The sequence below is a fragment of the Protopterus annectens genome, chromosome 16.part0 (assembly GCF_019279795.1).
Source record: "Protopterus annectens isolate FY-2018-M chromosome 16.part0, PAN1.0, whole genome shotgun sequence".
NCBI lineage: Eukaryota > Metazoa > Chordata > Ceratodontiformes > Protopteridae > Protopterus > Protopterus annectens.
This window is the reverse complement of record NC_056750.1, coordinates 795,390,704-795,407,308: the sequence shown is the minus strand read 5'-3', so window position 1 is coordinate 795,407,308 and position 16,605 is coordinate 795,390,704.

Below are 16,605 nucleotides of genomic sequence, written 5' to 3'. Positions count from 1 at the left end.
GCCTTACTAAATACGGCATACTAATTCATGCCAGGCACCATTTTAGAACAGGACATAATACACTCTGCCATCTGTACTGTAACAAGAGCTTTTTAGCCATTTAAAAAGTATGACTGACTAGTACTGTACTTGCAGGTCTCTGAGCTTTTGAGGGTACTGATCACAAAATATTCCTCAATAAATCAAAGTGTATAGGTTTAAGCTTTATTGCATTAACCTGTTCAAAAACTATCTTGAACGTGGAATATCCAAGGTGAAGTCTGACAAAATAAACTGAGAAGGAAAGGAATCTTCACGAGGCCTCCCACAGGATGGCTTCCTAGGTCCTCACTATGTTCCCCAGGTATTAATCACAATATTGCTAAAGTGCATTTCTTCATGGTGACTTGTTATCCGTATGACATTATTTTGTTCAGGTCCATCCAGAGCTCATAGTCAAAAAGGACTTCAGCAGGATACATCACTGCTTCACTAACAAGAACAAGTTAGTATGTTAAAAACTGTCACCGTTGTCTGTTACTAATAAAATATGAAACACCAGACCTGTAGTCTGAGTGGATGTTAATACTCAGATTACGCTAGTTGTGCAGTATAAATATCTTGACTTGACCCTTGATCCCAGACTTTAAAGTTTAGCCTGACTAATGCTGTTAGTTTTTTTATTGCCTTGTTTCTCGGTCATGCTGTGCTTTTGTCATTAATGTACTTATCCCTCAGATGGAGTGTGCATTCCTGTTATTACCCTTAACTCCTGACAAAATACTTGCAATATTTAAACCACTATAAACCGCATTTTTCAGTTTTATTAATGTGGTAAGTAGAAACACCACTGCACCCCTTTTCTGCAGGTTAAACTGTCTTCCAATCACAGCTTGGGCAACCTTACTTTTCACTAGCTCTAGCTTTAAGCTATTGGGTAATAGCAACTGCCCCCTCTTAAAGCTAAACTGATAACCAGGACCTTGCCCTTACTCCCTGAGAGCACAAAACAATACCTATTGTAGCCAAGTCCCCTCCCTTTGGCATAAGAAAAGCTTTAGCAAAATCTTGCCAAGTCAATGGGACCATCTCCCTTCTCGACTTAAACATATTAAAGCTGATTTGTACAAAAGCTGTTGGGCCACTGTAGACAGTCGTACTGCTACAGCTGCTTCATTGATGAGTAAAATCCAAATCCTGTGGCATACATCTAGCATATTTGTCCCAAAGTTTTCTCTTTTCATTTGGCTTAATTTTTTTAACAGTGCCTTTTAGATGATTAAAAAAAAAAAAAGTTTGCTCACTTATTCATATTACTGGTGTTAATTTATGTGAAGATAAACATTTCAAACCTTTGCAAAATTGCATGTTTCTGTCAAATGCTTGTTACTGCCATGCCATTGTGCATGGGTCTTGGCCAAAGTAGGCCCCGTGGCAAACAGTTAACAAGTACATGCATAGCATTGCATGAAAAGAAAGAACCATGGTGTATTAGAGCAGCTGGGACAAGACCAGCTTGACCAGTCCCTAGAGAATCTTTGTGTTATTTCCAGCAGAAAGGAGCTGTGCTGGTGGACAGCATAGACAAGCATTGCCTGGGTTGCCCTCACCATTCCAGTGTGTCAACCCAGGCAATGACCAAGGATACTTCTAAGTACACAAAGTGGCTCACATATTCCATGTTTGGTACAAGGTGAGATTGTCAAGATTGTCAAAGGTAGGTATAAAAACTTGAAAGGGAAGACGGCGATCATTTATGCCGTAGAGGCATTTAGGTCAGAGCTCAAAGCAGGAACCCCTTCATGTGGTATTGACCATGAGTTTGTTCTTGATAAGCACATTAGAGAGGTGGGTGAGGTCTGGTTCTTATGTTTGTTTTGATGATGTAGAAGGTAGTATTGGCACTATAGACGACAGTATTTGCTTATGAAGTAGTGTTTATTTGCTGGAAGCTCACTGGGTGATTGACCGTTAGATAACAGAACTGGAGACCCCCTAGGAGAACACCTTTATCAGATGGTGGTAAGGGAGAGATTGCGAACACTATTTGAAATTTGAAGTGGCTGTTGGAAAGTCTCTGAATTGTGGTAGTGTGCCTCTGCTAATCTAAGCCATAATAAGAGAACTCAGAATTAGTCATGATCTATATGATGACCTTTTGTCACAACTTATCTCAAATTATTTACTGTACAGCTCAGCTCTACTTTATTCAACATTGCCTCCTCACCAGTTACATCCCACAGGGATCAATACTATCACCAATTTTGTTCTCTGTATATGTTAAACTTCTCACTGAACTCCTTAGTGTATTCATCCCGCTATTCAGATTCTGTGATAGCCTTCAACTTTGGGTCCCTCTACCACATTCATCTCCGATCTGCTTCAGGAAAAGCTCTGAAATCATACTCTTCCCCCAAAGAATCACCCTTTTAATTAGCTCATTGACTTTAAAACTCATCAGACTACTACTTCATGTAAACAAAACTATGCTGTTTGGCACCCCCCACCAAAAAACAATCAGTTCTGCAACTGGTACATCACCCTAGACAACAGAGAAACATTGGATTACATGAATGTATACACATTTCAAGCACTGTTAAACCCTTCTCTCAGCTTTCAATGCCTCATCCAAGTTATCAAGACTGAAGTTAGTAAACTTCTGTTATGGGTCAGAAAAATCTCGGGCTTAGCCTCACAAGGTATGTCAGCTACTGCTAAGTGCTGGAATATGGTTTCCCCTAATTGTTTCCTCCTCAAAAGCATACTCTGCGGCTTCTGCAGATTCATAATATTGTCCCTCTGGAGGGAACCAAATGGAGAGATGAAAAGTCAGCAAACAATGGAAAGTAGTAGTGCTGACATTAAATTTATTCTCAAGTCTTGGTGAGTACCTTCACGAGGTGGACCCTTTTTTCGACAAAATCTCGCCAAGGCGACACTGATGTATAGACTATTTATATGGCATATATCATGGACAAGAAGTAGGTCAAAAATAAAAAAGCTGGGTACACAAGACCCAGGATAAAAAAGTCCCCAATTCTGGTAGGTGGACTGGTGCCAGGAGTGGAATAAAATTAGTGTAGACACTTCAAAATATGGAAACATTGCTACAATGAGGTCAGGCCATTCTCAGAGGGAGGATGCCCCCCCCCCCATTGTAGAATGAAGTAGCAGTACACAAACATCGCAAAAACTGATAGACAAAAAAAGAGCCATAAAGACGATAGTGTGGACTATTGAGGATAAGAAGGAAATTGTATATTGTTACTATTATGCAAAAAGCATTTCCAGACAAAAGATATACAAAAAGATTGAGAGAAATTGGGGGAAAGAAAAATACTTGCACAAGAAAAACTATCAGCTTCAAATAAAAATTTGTGGTCATTAATGCAACAGATTTTTTTGAAAAAACAGTATGTAGACCAAGAAACTTTGATCTGTTTGGAAAAAGAAGCATCTGAGGAGGTCCAAAAATATAAACAAAACTTAGATATTTTTGATAAGTATAAAAAAGAAATATGGACATGGGAAAGAAATGGAGATTTGATATGGTACAATATTTATTCAAAAGCAAAAGCCAAATTAATCAACATAAAGAAGGCAGCCCCAAAGATATTCAAAGAGAAATACAGGCGAAGGCATCCAGACATGAAAAATTTCACAATAAAAAACAAATATCACAGAGGGAATGTAGAAAAGCTGATTAGTAAAGCAGAAGTAAAAAAAAATAGAAGTTGAAGTTATGGAGTGCCTACGAAGTAAAGGATTTGATGTAGAAGGTCTAACACAGTTTATATCCCAGCATGATGGAACGAGTCCCCAAAGTAAGGAGAAAGGAAGACCAGGAGACGTCTGAAGAAATATGGTCATGGGAAAGAAAAAGAAAGTTAATACAGTATAATATGTATGCAAAGGAGGAAGCAAAACTAATCAATACAAAAAGAGCACCACCAAAGATATTTGAAGAGTAGTATAGGCAAAGGAGTTTGGACATGGAAAACTTTAGAATACAAAAATAAGAAGACAAAGAGGAAAAGTAGAAAAGGAGATAATTAATGGAGGAGTTAAAGAAATTGAGGTTATGGAGTACCTCAAATGAAGGATTCAGTGTAGAAAATCTAATTCAGAAAGCACCACAAAAGGATAGAGAAACAGAACTCCAAATTAAGGGGAAACCATTGGAATGGGAAGCAATTGGTCAGGTGCCATATGAAGATATTTTGGAGCCTTCCACAGGAAACGAGTATAAACATTCACTTGAAGCTGGATGGCAAGGGAAGGGACAGGAAACTGTGGAAACTCTGACACAGTTAATGGTGAGGAGTGATATGTCGGTGAGTTCTCATATGACAGAGCAATGGATGGCACAGGAGGAAATTGAAGAGAATATGCCACAGGAAGATGCAGTAGAATGCCTGCAGGAAATGGAAAACAAAAAAATGTGCCCTTAGTTTAGAAGAAAACTAACTAAGAGAAGAGTTGCTTGACTTAGTAAAAATAGATAGACATATTAAGATCAATGAAAGAAAATGCAGAAGGTCAATAAAACTCAGTCAGAAGTTTGATAAAACAAATGAACACAGTAATTAGGACTGTCCATAGAGATCCATGCGATGTAACAGAAGTAAACAGGATATGTTACGGTGCAGCTAAACTAATAACTGATTTAAGTTCTACCACAAGAACATAGGGTAGTGAGGGAGAGAAAGTGGAGAAATCGAATACCATCATGGAAGTATTGAATAGAGAAAACTATAAAGCAGCTAAGACAAAAAATGTCAGAGTATAGAAGAGGGAACAGATCAACAAAAATACTTGGAAAGATAGATGTGATAAAAGCAATGTGCAGTATTCGAACAGATCAGGATCTATCATGCACTATTGCAAATAAACTAAATATCTCCGCACAGGCAGAAAAACTTTGAAGATATGCAGATAAATATAAAGGAAAAGTACAAAATAAGCAATTTATTGATGACCCAAAAAAGTTTTATAGAGAATTGGGAATCAAGGTAAAAGGGATCATAAGACCACCAAAAAAAAAAAAAAAAAAAAAAAGAGATACATTTTGCAAAGTATCTATGAAGATCTTGTGGAACATAACAAAGATACTAAATGGATAGAAAAAGTAAAACAACAAATAAGACGTTTAAAGGTACAGGATATGAAATGGGATGACGTAACAGCCAGAGAGACTGAAACAAAGTTAAGAAAAGCCTCAAGTTGGAAAACTCCAGGCCCAGATGCAGTACTTAACTTCTGGTTAAAAGTATTAAAATCTTTGCATGAAGATTTAGCCATGAGTAAGAACTATTTATATACGCACCCCGAACAGTCACCAACTTGGCTAACAGCAGGAAAAACAAGGCTTCCACTTAAAAGTGAACCTGCAAGCTACCCTAAAATTATAGACAACTTGCTTTCCAGCAACTTATAAATTATACATTGGAATTGCTGCCGACAGAGCTTATAGTCACTTGGAAGAAAACTCTGTTATGGCCATAGAACAAAAGGGCAATACAAGAAAGTCCTATAGAACAAAGGATCATTTACTGTTGGTCATAGTGGAGAACTGTAAAAAGGGGAAGAATTTAAGTATGGCATGGATTGACTACAAAAAAGCATTCAATAGTATCCCACACTCATGGATATGAGTACTTAAAAATGTAGCTGATCAGTGTAGGATGTATCTTAAACATTACAGTGACCATGAGACAGTGGCAGACCACTTTGCAATTAAGCCATGATAAAGGACAAATTATTATTCCAAGGATAAAAATTCAAAGGGGGATATTCCAGGGTGACTCTGACACCACTGCTCTTCTGCCTTGCCCTTATCCCACTAAGCTGTCTGCTTAACAGCTTAGGCTATGGCTATAATTTGGCTCATAGAAAACAAAAAGTGTAAAGACTTCTCATCTTCTCTGTCGATTTGAAACTGATGAGGAACTTAAGTACAATTGCAAGTTGTCCAGACTTTTTCAGATGATATAAGAATGTCATTTGGTTTTGATAAATGTGCAAAATAAACCTTTAAAGCAGGAAAACTGCAGCACCAAGAACACATCAGTTTGGGACAAGAATGTGATATAAAAGAACTTGAGCAAGCAGGAGTGTATAAATATTTGGGGATTGATGAAGGATCAGTAATAAAAGATGAACAGATGCAAAAAAAAACTTAGTAAGGAGTACTTTAAAGACTTAAATTAATCTTGAAAACAGTGTTGACATCTAGGAACAAAATCCAAGCTATAAATTAATTTGTTATTCCTATCCTAACCTAGTTTTGGAGTGGGTTGACTGGCCCCAAAAGGTGTTTGATAGTTTAGATAGGAAAACAAGAAGGATGCTTAATGTTCACCAAATGGTTTATAAAATCAGTCCATACCAAGATTATGTATTCCCTGTTCTGAAAGAGGGATGAGCCTCCTTGAAGTTGATTACATGTACAGATCTGCAATCTTGGGACTCCACACATCTGCTGATGTCACAAGATGCAAATTTAGTGAAAGTTTTGAAACACGAGGAGAATAAATCTAAAATGACTTCCTTGCTTAGGCTAGCAGAAGCATATCGGCATCAAGCAGGAATGGAAATCAAACCACAACCAGATTAAAAAAAAAAAAAAAAAAAACAGGCAGTAACTGAATTCGCCAAAAAGCAAAAGAAAGACTATAAGGTGAAGGATCAGATGAGAAGCCAAGAAATGTGAAAAATGCGTAAGTATAGTTGCAAGTATAGAAAACTTCTGGAAGAACCTCATTTTGATCAGGAAAGAACGCAGGAATAGTTAAGGATAGACGAATTCAAACTGAGATGAAAGGTTAATATTGGTGGCACAAGATAGTGGGCTACGTACACATTGGTTTACAATGCCCATTGAATATGTGGGAGAAACAGACAAATGTAAGTTTTGTAAAACAGAAATGGAAATAGTTGCTCACGTCGTTGCTGGTTGCGACATACTAATGGCAGAAGGACTGTATACTGAAAGGCATAATAATGTGGCAAGACTGTTGCACTGGGGATTGTGTAAACATTATGCTACTGAAGTGCCTGAGAAACACTGGAAACCTGAGCCACAAGGCATCATAGAAAATGATGGTCTACGTAACATGGGATCATCCATTACAATAGATAGATGCTAGAAAACCAGATATAGTGGTTCAAGAAAAGAAGACAAAAGTAGCATTGATCATTGAAATCACCACACCCAGTGACTGCAGTGTCCTGCTTACAGAGAGAGCCAAAGTCATAAAATATCAGGATTTGCAAGCAGAAATTAGAGCAATGTGGAAGAAAGATACTCCTAGTTCCAATAGTAGTAGGAGCAATGGGTCTTGTAAAACAAGTCTACAATCATATTTAGATATGCTACCAATACATGCAACTCCGTACGAATTGTAGGAGGAGTCATTACTGGGCACATTGCGGGTGCTACGCCGAGCACTTTTGGCTGACATCAGAGTGAAACAATACTAATCTCATTAACTTTAATCGTAGTTTGTCTAGGGTGTGGGGTCCGTTCCTGTCATTGTATTAGAAACCCAAAAGATTTGGAGAAATTTAAAAATGGGAACACCACTGTAACCTGCTTGAGGAAGCTCATTGGTTACTCTTTCACCAAAGCATCATCCTTCTAATTAGCTCAGTTACCTTTAAACTCCTCAGCATGGAATCTTTCCCCTTTTTAGCAAACAGACTCAAAGATGTACGCAACCTTGAATCCCTCTTCTTCCACATCCAACCTTGTTACCCCACACACTAAACTAAGAGCGTGACCACTGTCTTTCTCCATCATGGTCTTCAGAATCTGGGGATCCATCCTCAAGCAAATATGACTTGCTTCTTACTTACTGGCGACTTACTGATTTACTTACGGGAAAGAAACCACTAGAAGCAGAGATGTCACATACAATGTTGAGGCTCAGAACTCCATCTTCAGACTGAATTAACAAAACTCTCATATTTGACCCATTTCTTGAATACCTTTTAATTAACATTGTATGCTACCTCAATGTAATAACATGGTATTGCTCTGCTAAGCCACAGTTTGGTCAAGTATTACTTGCTTTTGTTTGATACTGATCTCTTTTAGTTGCTGCTTTGTTTTTCCTTGTAAATATGTGAGCTGTTGCATGCAGTTGCTGGGTATTGCTTTTATTAGGTTATGTTGTATTTTATTTATTTACTGGTGTAGTCCATTAATCACAGATGACCAATTTCTGGTGCAAACTGGGTGAAAAGATTTCAGTTAATAAAAAAATGAGGTTATGCTACTTAGTGAAATATCGAATAACGTATATTCAGTAGATTATAAGCATCATAGCATATGTAAAGGTAATATAACATAGCTAAAGCTTTGTAGTGTACAGAGATTCATAGATTACAAGGTTAACCCAGGGAATCTTTCTGTGCCTAACCAAGTTTTCCCGAAAAAATATGTCCGGTGTTCGAGTAGTACATTGAAAGTCGGGCATTTATAAGCTACCTCTGTCTATAAGAGACATAGGTGCCAGACTCTGTAAATTTCCTGTTCTTCATCCACTGGTCTAAGTTGTGCTTAATCTGAATAACAGACAAACTCAGCTTCACATGGATGGGAAGCCTATTCTGTAGGAGGAGCAGTCTCTGGGACACTTCTGTCTCTCCAGCATGTTCTTTTTAAGTCACAGAAAAAATTCAGGCCCTTGGACCTTATATTTCTGTTTCTCTTTGACCTACAAATATGTAACAGATTCATAAGTATAGGGTTTGCAAATGCCTTGTAAGTCAGGCATAGGTCGCCCTCAGTAGTCTATTGGAGACCGAGTAGAGGGAAAGGGCTTTAAGGTGCTCTTGATAAGGCAGCTTTGTTATGCCTTGTGCCCTTTTTTTTTAGGGAATCTTTGAAGTCACTCTAGTTGCTGCATATGCCTGTTCAGGTGCATACCAAAGGGAGCATTGTACTGTCTGACTGGTCTAATAACGGTGGAGTACAGTGGGATAATGACCTCCTTGGCCCCAAGGTTGCTTTAAGGTACAGCATGCATCATATGTATGCTCCTTGCATAGTGTATGAATAAAGGTAACATCTGGACATGTCATCCTCAGAACCTTGCCACCAGTCTGAACGCCTGTTCCTTTTCTGGTTCACCAAGTCATTGCAGGTAACTGCCCCACTGATGTTCTTTTTTACTTGTCTTTAATTGTTGCTTGTGGGGTTTCATCCAAGAAGGGTAAATGCTAGTACAGAAGACAGATTCCCCATAAAGACTGCCACAACCAGTGTCTCACCCCCCCCTCCCGTGCGCCTCTCAGAGCCATACGTCCTGTTTTGTCAGGCCTTTGCACCTAAAACCCTTTGCAGTAGACTCTCTTCTTTAGTGCTCTGTCTTGAAAATCAGCGTCTTAAGCTTTTTGCGAAATACACAATGGAGGGTACTTCCAGTCCCAAGTGGCCAAGAAACCTAGACCAGAGTCTTCTGCTGTTCAGCCTCTGCCAGACATCTCTCTCAAGGCGACTGAAAACCAGGAGCTTCGCCCGGCTTTATCGTTGGATTCCTCTGCCATAACTGTGTTGAATGTTGGCAGGGATCTGACTTTAAGCATTTCCAAGGAGGCATTGCAGGCATCCGTATCAAATGGTCAGTGGAACCATGACTTATCATCTCTGAGGGGCACGGGGGTGTTCCTCAAATCTTAGTCAAAGACCTCCCTCGTACCGTCATTGAATACCTTCCTGGGTCAGAGCTTTCCAAATTTAAGGTGAATGTCTCATTGAAGAAAAAGCAAAAGACTAAACATATCACTCTTGCTGCTAAGGATCAGCAAAGTGAATAGCAGGCCTTTGCTTGGGGTTTGTTGGTGCTTTAATGGCACTGTTCCAGCTCCACCTCCCCCGGTCCTGTACTCCCCTAAAAAGACCCAGGGACCAGGATTCCTCTGAGGAAGAGCTGGATTTGGATGAGGAATCCCTTGCTTACTCTTATTCCCTTTCCTTTGGACTGTGGACCAGAGGAAGAGGAATCTACCAGTCCTGATACTCCCTTTGAAGAAGTTTCTTTTGGGGGGGACGATCTCTAGGATGATGGAGCTCTTTAAATGAGGGTGTGCTCAGGTGTTGAGATACATAAAATACTGCGAGTTGCTGCAGATGCAATCTCCTAAACCTGCTCTTCCTCTTGCTTTGGCTGCCTTGCTGGATGCATTTTCTAGTGCGTCTAAGGCTCAAGACTCTCAGCCCTCTGTTCCCAAGAAATCTTACAGATTTTGTAGGGTGCCTGAGGACTGTAATTTTTTGACAAGTGTCCTTCTGCTGATCCCCCTGTGGTATCTGTAGGTTCTGACAAGCCTTCTCAATTGCTTCCTTCTCCCACGTTACTGCCCTCTGATAAAGATAGCGGGACCATGGAAAAGGTAGGCAAGAATGTTTACAGCTCTGCTGCTTTGGCATTTAGGCCTGTTAATTGTCATATCCATATGCCCAGGTAGGGTACCTGGCAAATCTTCGAAAGCTAAAAATTTCAAACGTTGCATGGTCGAGACCAAACGTTCAAAATTTTTTAAGTGTTAGAAGATTGACTTTCAACGGTGCCGTACGGTGCAGATAGGGAGAATTTCCCTTTTCTGCACTGAAGTGCGGTCTCTTGAGTTGGTATATATAAGTAGGGGGTGTGGGGGTGCAGGGGGGCTTGCCCCCCCTGCCTACGCTGTTAGTATTTTTTCTTTTTTTAGATTTTTTTTTTTTTTTTTTTATTTGATTGAACATCCAAATGTCGAACATTTGGTCTCGACCATGTAATGTTTGACATTTTGGATGATCGAACATTTAACATAGACCCCCCCCCCTAGGTATTTGTTGTCTCCCCTCTCCCAGGCTTGTAAGGTTGTTTCTGATCTTGCAGTCTCTGAGGTTAAAATCTCTGCTGTTTTCCTGATGGGGACTTCCTCCCAGGTGGCTTGTCATTCCATCGTGTAGTTATGATGCAGCAGATGCTTTCTCTAGGGTTGCTGCTTTTCGGTCAGTGATTAGGAGGCATTCCTGACTTAGGCTTCAACCTTTGCTTTATGATATTAAGGCTGACTTGATAGATGCCCCTCATCATAATAAACATTTGTTTGGTGAAGCTACTGCTGCTTTAAGTCCCTTCATGAGAGGGGCAAGGCTTTACAGAAGCTTAAACATGTTTTCTCTCCTGTGCCTATATTTCAGAGAAACTACCCCAGTAAGCCAGCCTTTGTTTACAGGCAATCTCACCGCCATCCTAAGGGTAAAAAGGGTGGCAAGCGGACTCCTTGTAAGGCTACTCAGACTTCAATGACTCACGAGTCTCATTTTGCAGATAAACCAGGTGCTGTTTGGCTATCCTATTCTTCCCAGCCACTTTCCTCTTCACCCCTCTCTCTTCCTGTTTGGCTACAGATTATTCAAGATTCCTGGGTCCTATCCATTATTTGCCAGGGGTATTTCACGGTTTTGAAATCCCTTCCCATTTTTGTGGGTATTCCTCATCCCCCAAAGGAACAACTTTCTTTACAGAGGTGCTTCGAGACCTTTTGACTCGAGGTGCTATTTAAGATGTGCCTGTGCCCCAAAGGGGGGGGGGGGATTACTCTAGGATGTTTCTGGTCCCCAGAAAAGAGGGTACTTGAAGGCACTTCTAGACCTCTCTCTCATCTAAATATTTTTCTGAAGGTGCCCTCATTTTGAATGTTATCCCTTCAGGCTTTGTTTCCTCTACTGCTTCCTCAGGCTTGTATGGTGTGGCTGGATCTCAAAGATGCTTATCTCTATCTCGATCCATTCATTTTTTAAGAAGTTTTTAGGTTTCTGTGTTGCTTCCTGGCATTTTCAGTTCTCTGCTCTGCCCTTTGGCCTTTCCTCTGCCTCAACAGTATTCAACAAATGCCTTGCTCTTGTGATTGCTTTTTTGCAGGATTCAGGAGGTCCAACTATTTCCTTACTTGGACTACGTCCTGTTTCAGGTATCTTCTCCAGAGATCCTGTTGCAAAACCATCATTTTGCCATTTCCTTTCTGCAGGGCATGGGGTTCACAAACTTCAAAATGTGTTTTTTGACTCCTCCTCAAGCCCATGTTTTACGGGGTGATGGATCCAGATGGTGCCTTTGCTGGCATCCCTGCCTCCTCCCAAAGCCTTGACACTAATTTATTTCCTTCAGACTTGTCTTCCTCTGGCCTCTATTTCAGCCAGGGAGTTTGGGAGCTCTGAGATTCATGGTGACCACCATCGTCATCACCCCTCTGGCCAAACTCCACATGAAAAAGTTTCAGTGGTTTCTGAAGTCAGTTCGGCTTCACCACATGCATTCCCTAGACTTTTTGTAGTTTCTCTTCTGCCTTATCTCAAGAAGGAACTTCATTGGTGGATCCAGCAGTTTTGGTGACTAAAACACATTACGAACACTTGTATTCCTATCTTTCTAATTTATACAAGTGACCCTATGTTTGTAAATATACAAAATATTCATTTAAGTGATGTTCAATCACGAACAATCCAAACAGTAAATAACAAGTGATATACGCAAATATAAAATGCAATGTGCATTCTCAGCTATGTGAAGTCATAAACACTATATTAAATGCAAATCCTATGAAATTGGAGTAGAAACCGACCTTGGAAGAACGGAAACTCGAACATTCATAATAAATAGTTGAAGACTAGGTTTTATTACAACGAAAACACCAGAAACATAAAATATGAAAAATGATATGTATATCATTTTTATATATTTGTAACCGAGCGTGTTATAATGCATTTATTCATATCATATAGTAATATAAATGTAAAAATGTAAGAAAGTGCCTGTGTGTGTGTGTGTGTGTGTGTGTGTGTGTGTGTGTGTGTGTGTGTGTGTGTGTGTGTGTGTGTGTGTGTGTGTGTGTGTAAGGAATTCATCCATTTATATTAAAACCCAATTATTCAAACAAAAAGTAGTGAATAATTAAAAAAATTACATATATTAACGTGCAATATGCATAGTAGCTGTATAAAATATAAATACTACATTAAATACATTAATAAATACATATTGAATACGTGTACTGTATAAAACATGAAAAAAGTTTAATTATAACTAAATTAAATATTTAAATTTATAATGTAGTAGTTTTTTTTAAATATTTTAAATATATATGTATAAATGTAGAAAAAATGTATGTGTAAACGGTATGTTAACTATAAATAAAGTGGGGAGGATAAATTGAGTAAAACGGAGTGAACTAGAATAAGGGGAGTAAAATAAATTATCTTTCTAAAGTTTTAAGTCTTACATTTTTACATGTATATTACTATATGATATGAATAAATGCGTTATAACACGCTCGGTTACAAATATATAAAAATGATATACATATATTTTTTCATATTTTATGTTTCTGGTGTTTTCGTTGTAATAACAACTTGTCTTCAACTATTTATTATGAATGTTCGAGTTTCCGTTCTTCCAAGGTCGGTTTCTAGTCCAATTTCATAGGATTTGCATTTAATATAGTGTTTATGACTTCATATAGCTGAGAATGCACGTTGCATTTTATATTTGTGTATATCACTTGCTATTTACTGTTTGGATTGTTTGTGATTGACCATCACTTAAATGAATTTTTTTGTATATTTACAAACATAGGTTCACTTGCATAAATTAGAAAGATAGGAATACAAGTGTTCGTAATGTGTTTTAGTCACCAAAACACATAGATTAATGTGTTTTGAGTACGTTAGTGTTTTGTGTTTCGCTTTGATTTCATCAACCATAACAGGGAAGCATCCGTGGTCACCGTGGCCCTGGGCTGGGGAAGGCAGAACAGTCGACGCCAAAGATTTGTTTCTAGCTTCATCCACCAAAGCTTTTATTTCTTGCAAAGGTTTGTAAGGCGTATCATGTGGTAAAGTGGGTGAGTTAAAAATGACAATTTTGCGGAAAGGAGTCACTGCAGGATTCTCATGTGCAGCTTCGCCAGTGGTACTAAAGTAATGGCAGCCGCCATCGAGCCTAAGAGTTGCAGTACAAGGCATGCTGGTACATAGGTTTGTGGTAGAAGAGCTTGGATTTGTTGTCTTATTTTCGAAAGCCTGTGAGGAGGGAGCGAAGCTTGACAGGATGTTGTGTCGAAGACTGCTCCAATAAATTCCAGTGTCTTTGTTGGGGACATTTGAGATTTGTCCTTTTTGATTGTAATCCCCAAGCGGAGAGCGAGACCTTGAGTGTAAGAGAGGTTGCAGACTAGGAGATTCCTGGTTGGAGCAGTAAGGAGTCAATCGTCTAGATACAGAAACACCTGGAATCCTTGTAGTCGAAGATGAGCTACCACAACTGCCATACATTTGGTGAACACTCGAGGGGAGACTGTCGAGAGACCGAATGGCAGTGTCCTGAACTGGTTGTGATTGGCTCCCAGCCAGAAGCGGAGAAACCTCCGGGAGCAGTGATCCATCTTTATGTGGTAGTACATGTCCTGGAGGTCTATAGAGCACATCCAGTTGTCCCTTCCCAGGAAGGGGAGAATGGATTGTACTGTGACCATCTGGAATTTTTGAGGTTTGATAAATTTGTTCAATAGGCTGAGATCCAGGATTGGTCTCCAGTCCCTTGGCTTTTTTGTCACTAAAAAAACCCTAGAGTAAAACCCGGATCCTGCCTGGACTGGTTGGATAACTCTTTTTCTTAGCTTTTCTATTTCTAAGGCTGCTAATTCCCTCTGATTGGGTGGCACATTGGGGGATGTGTTTGACAGGTCTGGGAGTTAAATCAAACTCTATTTGGTAGCCTCTGGATATTATTTTCTGCACCCAAACATCGGTAGTAATAAGTTGCCAGGCTGGTAGGTGTAGAGAAAAATGACCCCCCCCCCCCCACACACACACACACACACACTGCTTCCAGAGGAAAGCAATCGGACCACTGCTCAGGAGCGCTGGTAGGATCTGCCGGAGAAGGAATCTCAAGCACCCTGGTTACATGGACCCCCTCTACCCCGAAAGGGGCATCTTCCAGATGTTTCCTCCCTCTGCCCCGAGGGAATTGCTCGCCACGAGTGTCATGAAAAGATCCTTGGGATTAAATGAACCACATTTTTCCTCCCTTCTGGTTCCTGGAGTAGGACCTCTGGGGGGGTGGTAAAGAATATCCCCACAGCAGACCAGGTGTTTCCTTCTTTCTCACTTCGTGCAAGTGTGTCTTGTACTTTGGGTCTAAAAAGTGCAGATTCGTCAACAGGTGTGTTGATGAAGGAAGATTTAAAAGGGTCTGCGAAGTCGCACAACTGCATCCAAGCATTACTTCTCATGACCGTGCCTGATGCAGCAGCTCGAGATGCCCCCTCGGTGGTGTGAGACATCGAATGCATTGAGGAGTTTGAGATGGATGCAAGGGTAGCTAGTTGCGAGGGACAGTGTCACGCACCTCATCAGGCAGTATCTCTGCCAAAGAGGAAGACATTTCAGAAATTAAGTCTCTTTGGAGGCAAGTGAAGTGTGCCAGATCGTTCAGCGACCAAATGGCAAAGGTCACTGAAGCATAGGTCCGCTTCCTTAGTCTGTCCCTGTTCTGATGCTCCCTGTTCAGGGGATGGACAGTGGAACTATCTTCTACCAGTTCCCTCTTGGTGACCGCTGCCACAACCATGGAATCCCCTGTCAACTGCTTTGACCAGTGGGGTGGTTCTCAGGTGTAGATAGAATTTTGTCTGGCCTCCAGGGGACAGGGATGCTGCATTATGAGCTTAACAAGGTCATCTGCAGGTGGGGTCACCCAGGAAGTAGATGGCCGGGCACGGAAGGCCTGCAAGAACACAGATTCCACAGAAGAAGGGTTAGAGGACTTCCAGTCTCCCTGCTGCTTGAGGATTTCGAGAATGTCTCCGAATGAGACATCTGGGGGAGACCGCGGGGACCCTTCCCCCTCATTACAATCTGCTTCTTCGGTGATAGATTCCTTCGGGGAATTAAGGTGCTTCCTCTTGCACCGTTTCTTCCGGGGTGGCTCCCGAGTGAGATCTTCTGAGCAGGACTCTGGAGAAGGGGTTCCCTTCAAAAGGAGGGGGGGTCTTGCAGCTCCAGTGTCCAGGATCCCGAAGTAGGGGGTAGGGACAGCTGCAAGCTAGGCGGGTTCTGATATGGTCACTGGTGCTGACTGCGAACCTGTGGAGGCAAGGACCCTCCATCTGGAAAGCAGACCCACCCAAGGAGGGATGGGAGCCAGGAACAGAGGACAACCTCGGAACCAGGGTAACACCCCACCCTGAGGAGCCCGCCTCCAAGTGAGTAGCTCCAAGAGGACTGGAAGCCGTCAGAGCTGTGGACATAAATGATGCCAACGAGAAAATAGGCGCTGGGCTAGGTACCCAAGTATGGATGGTCCAAGCACTGCTCCGAGAGAGCATCTGCTCCACTGGAGCCGATGCAGCAAGGGTGGTCATTGCGGACAGGGGAAAACCCCACTGTCGCAGCTGAAACAGTATGCACTGGGGTGGACATCAGTACCAAAATCTCCGGGACCTGGGTAGAGGCCGGAAGAGGATAAACAGGGAAATATGTAGTAAAGGATTCCGAGCCAAGAGGGACGGAAGTTCTAGCTGGAGTGGGCAATCCCCTAGCTGCCAGAAGCTCGTCCAGAACCCGCACTA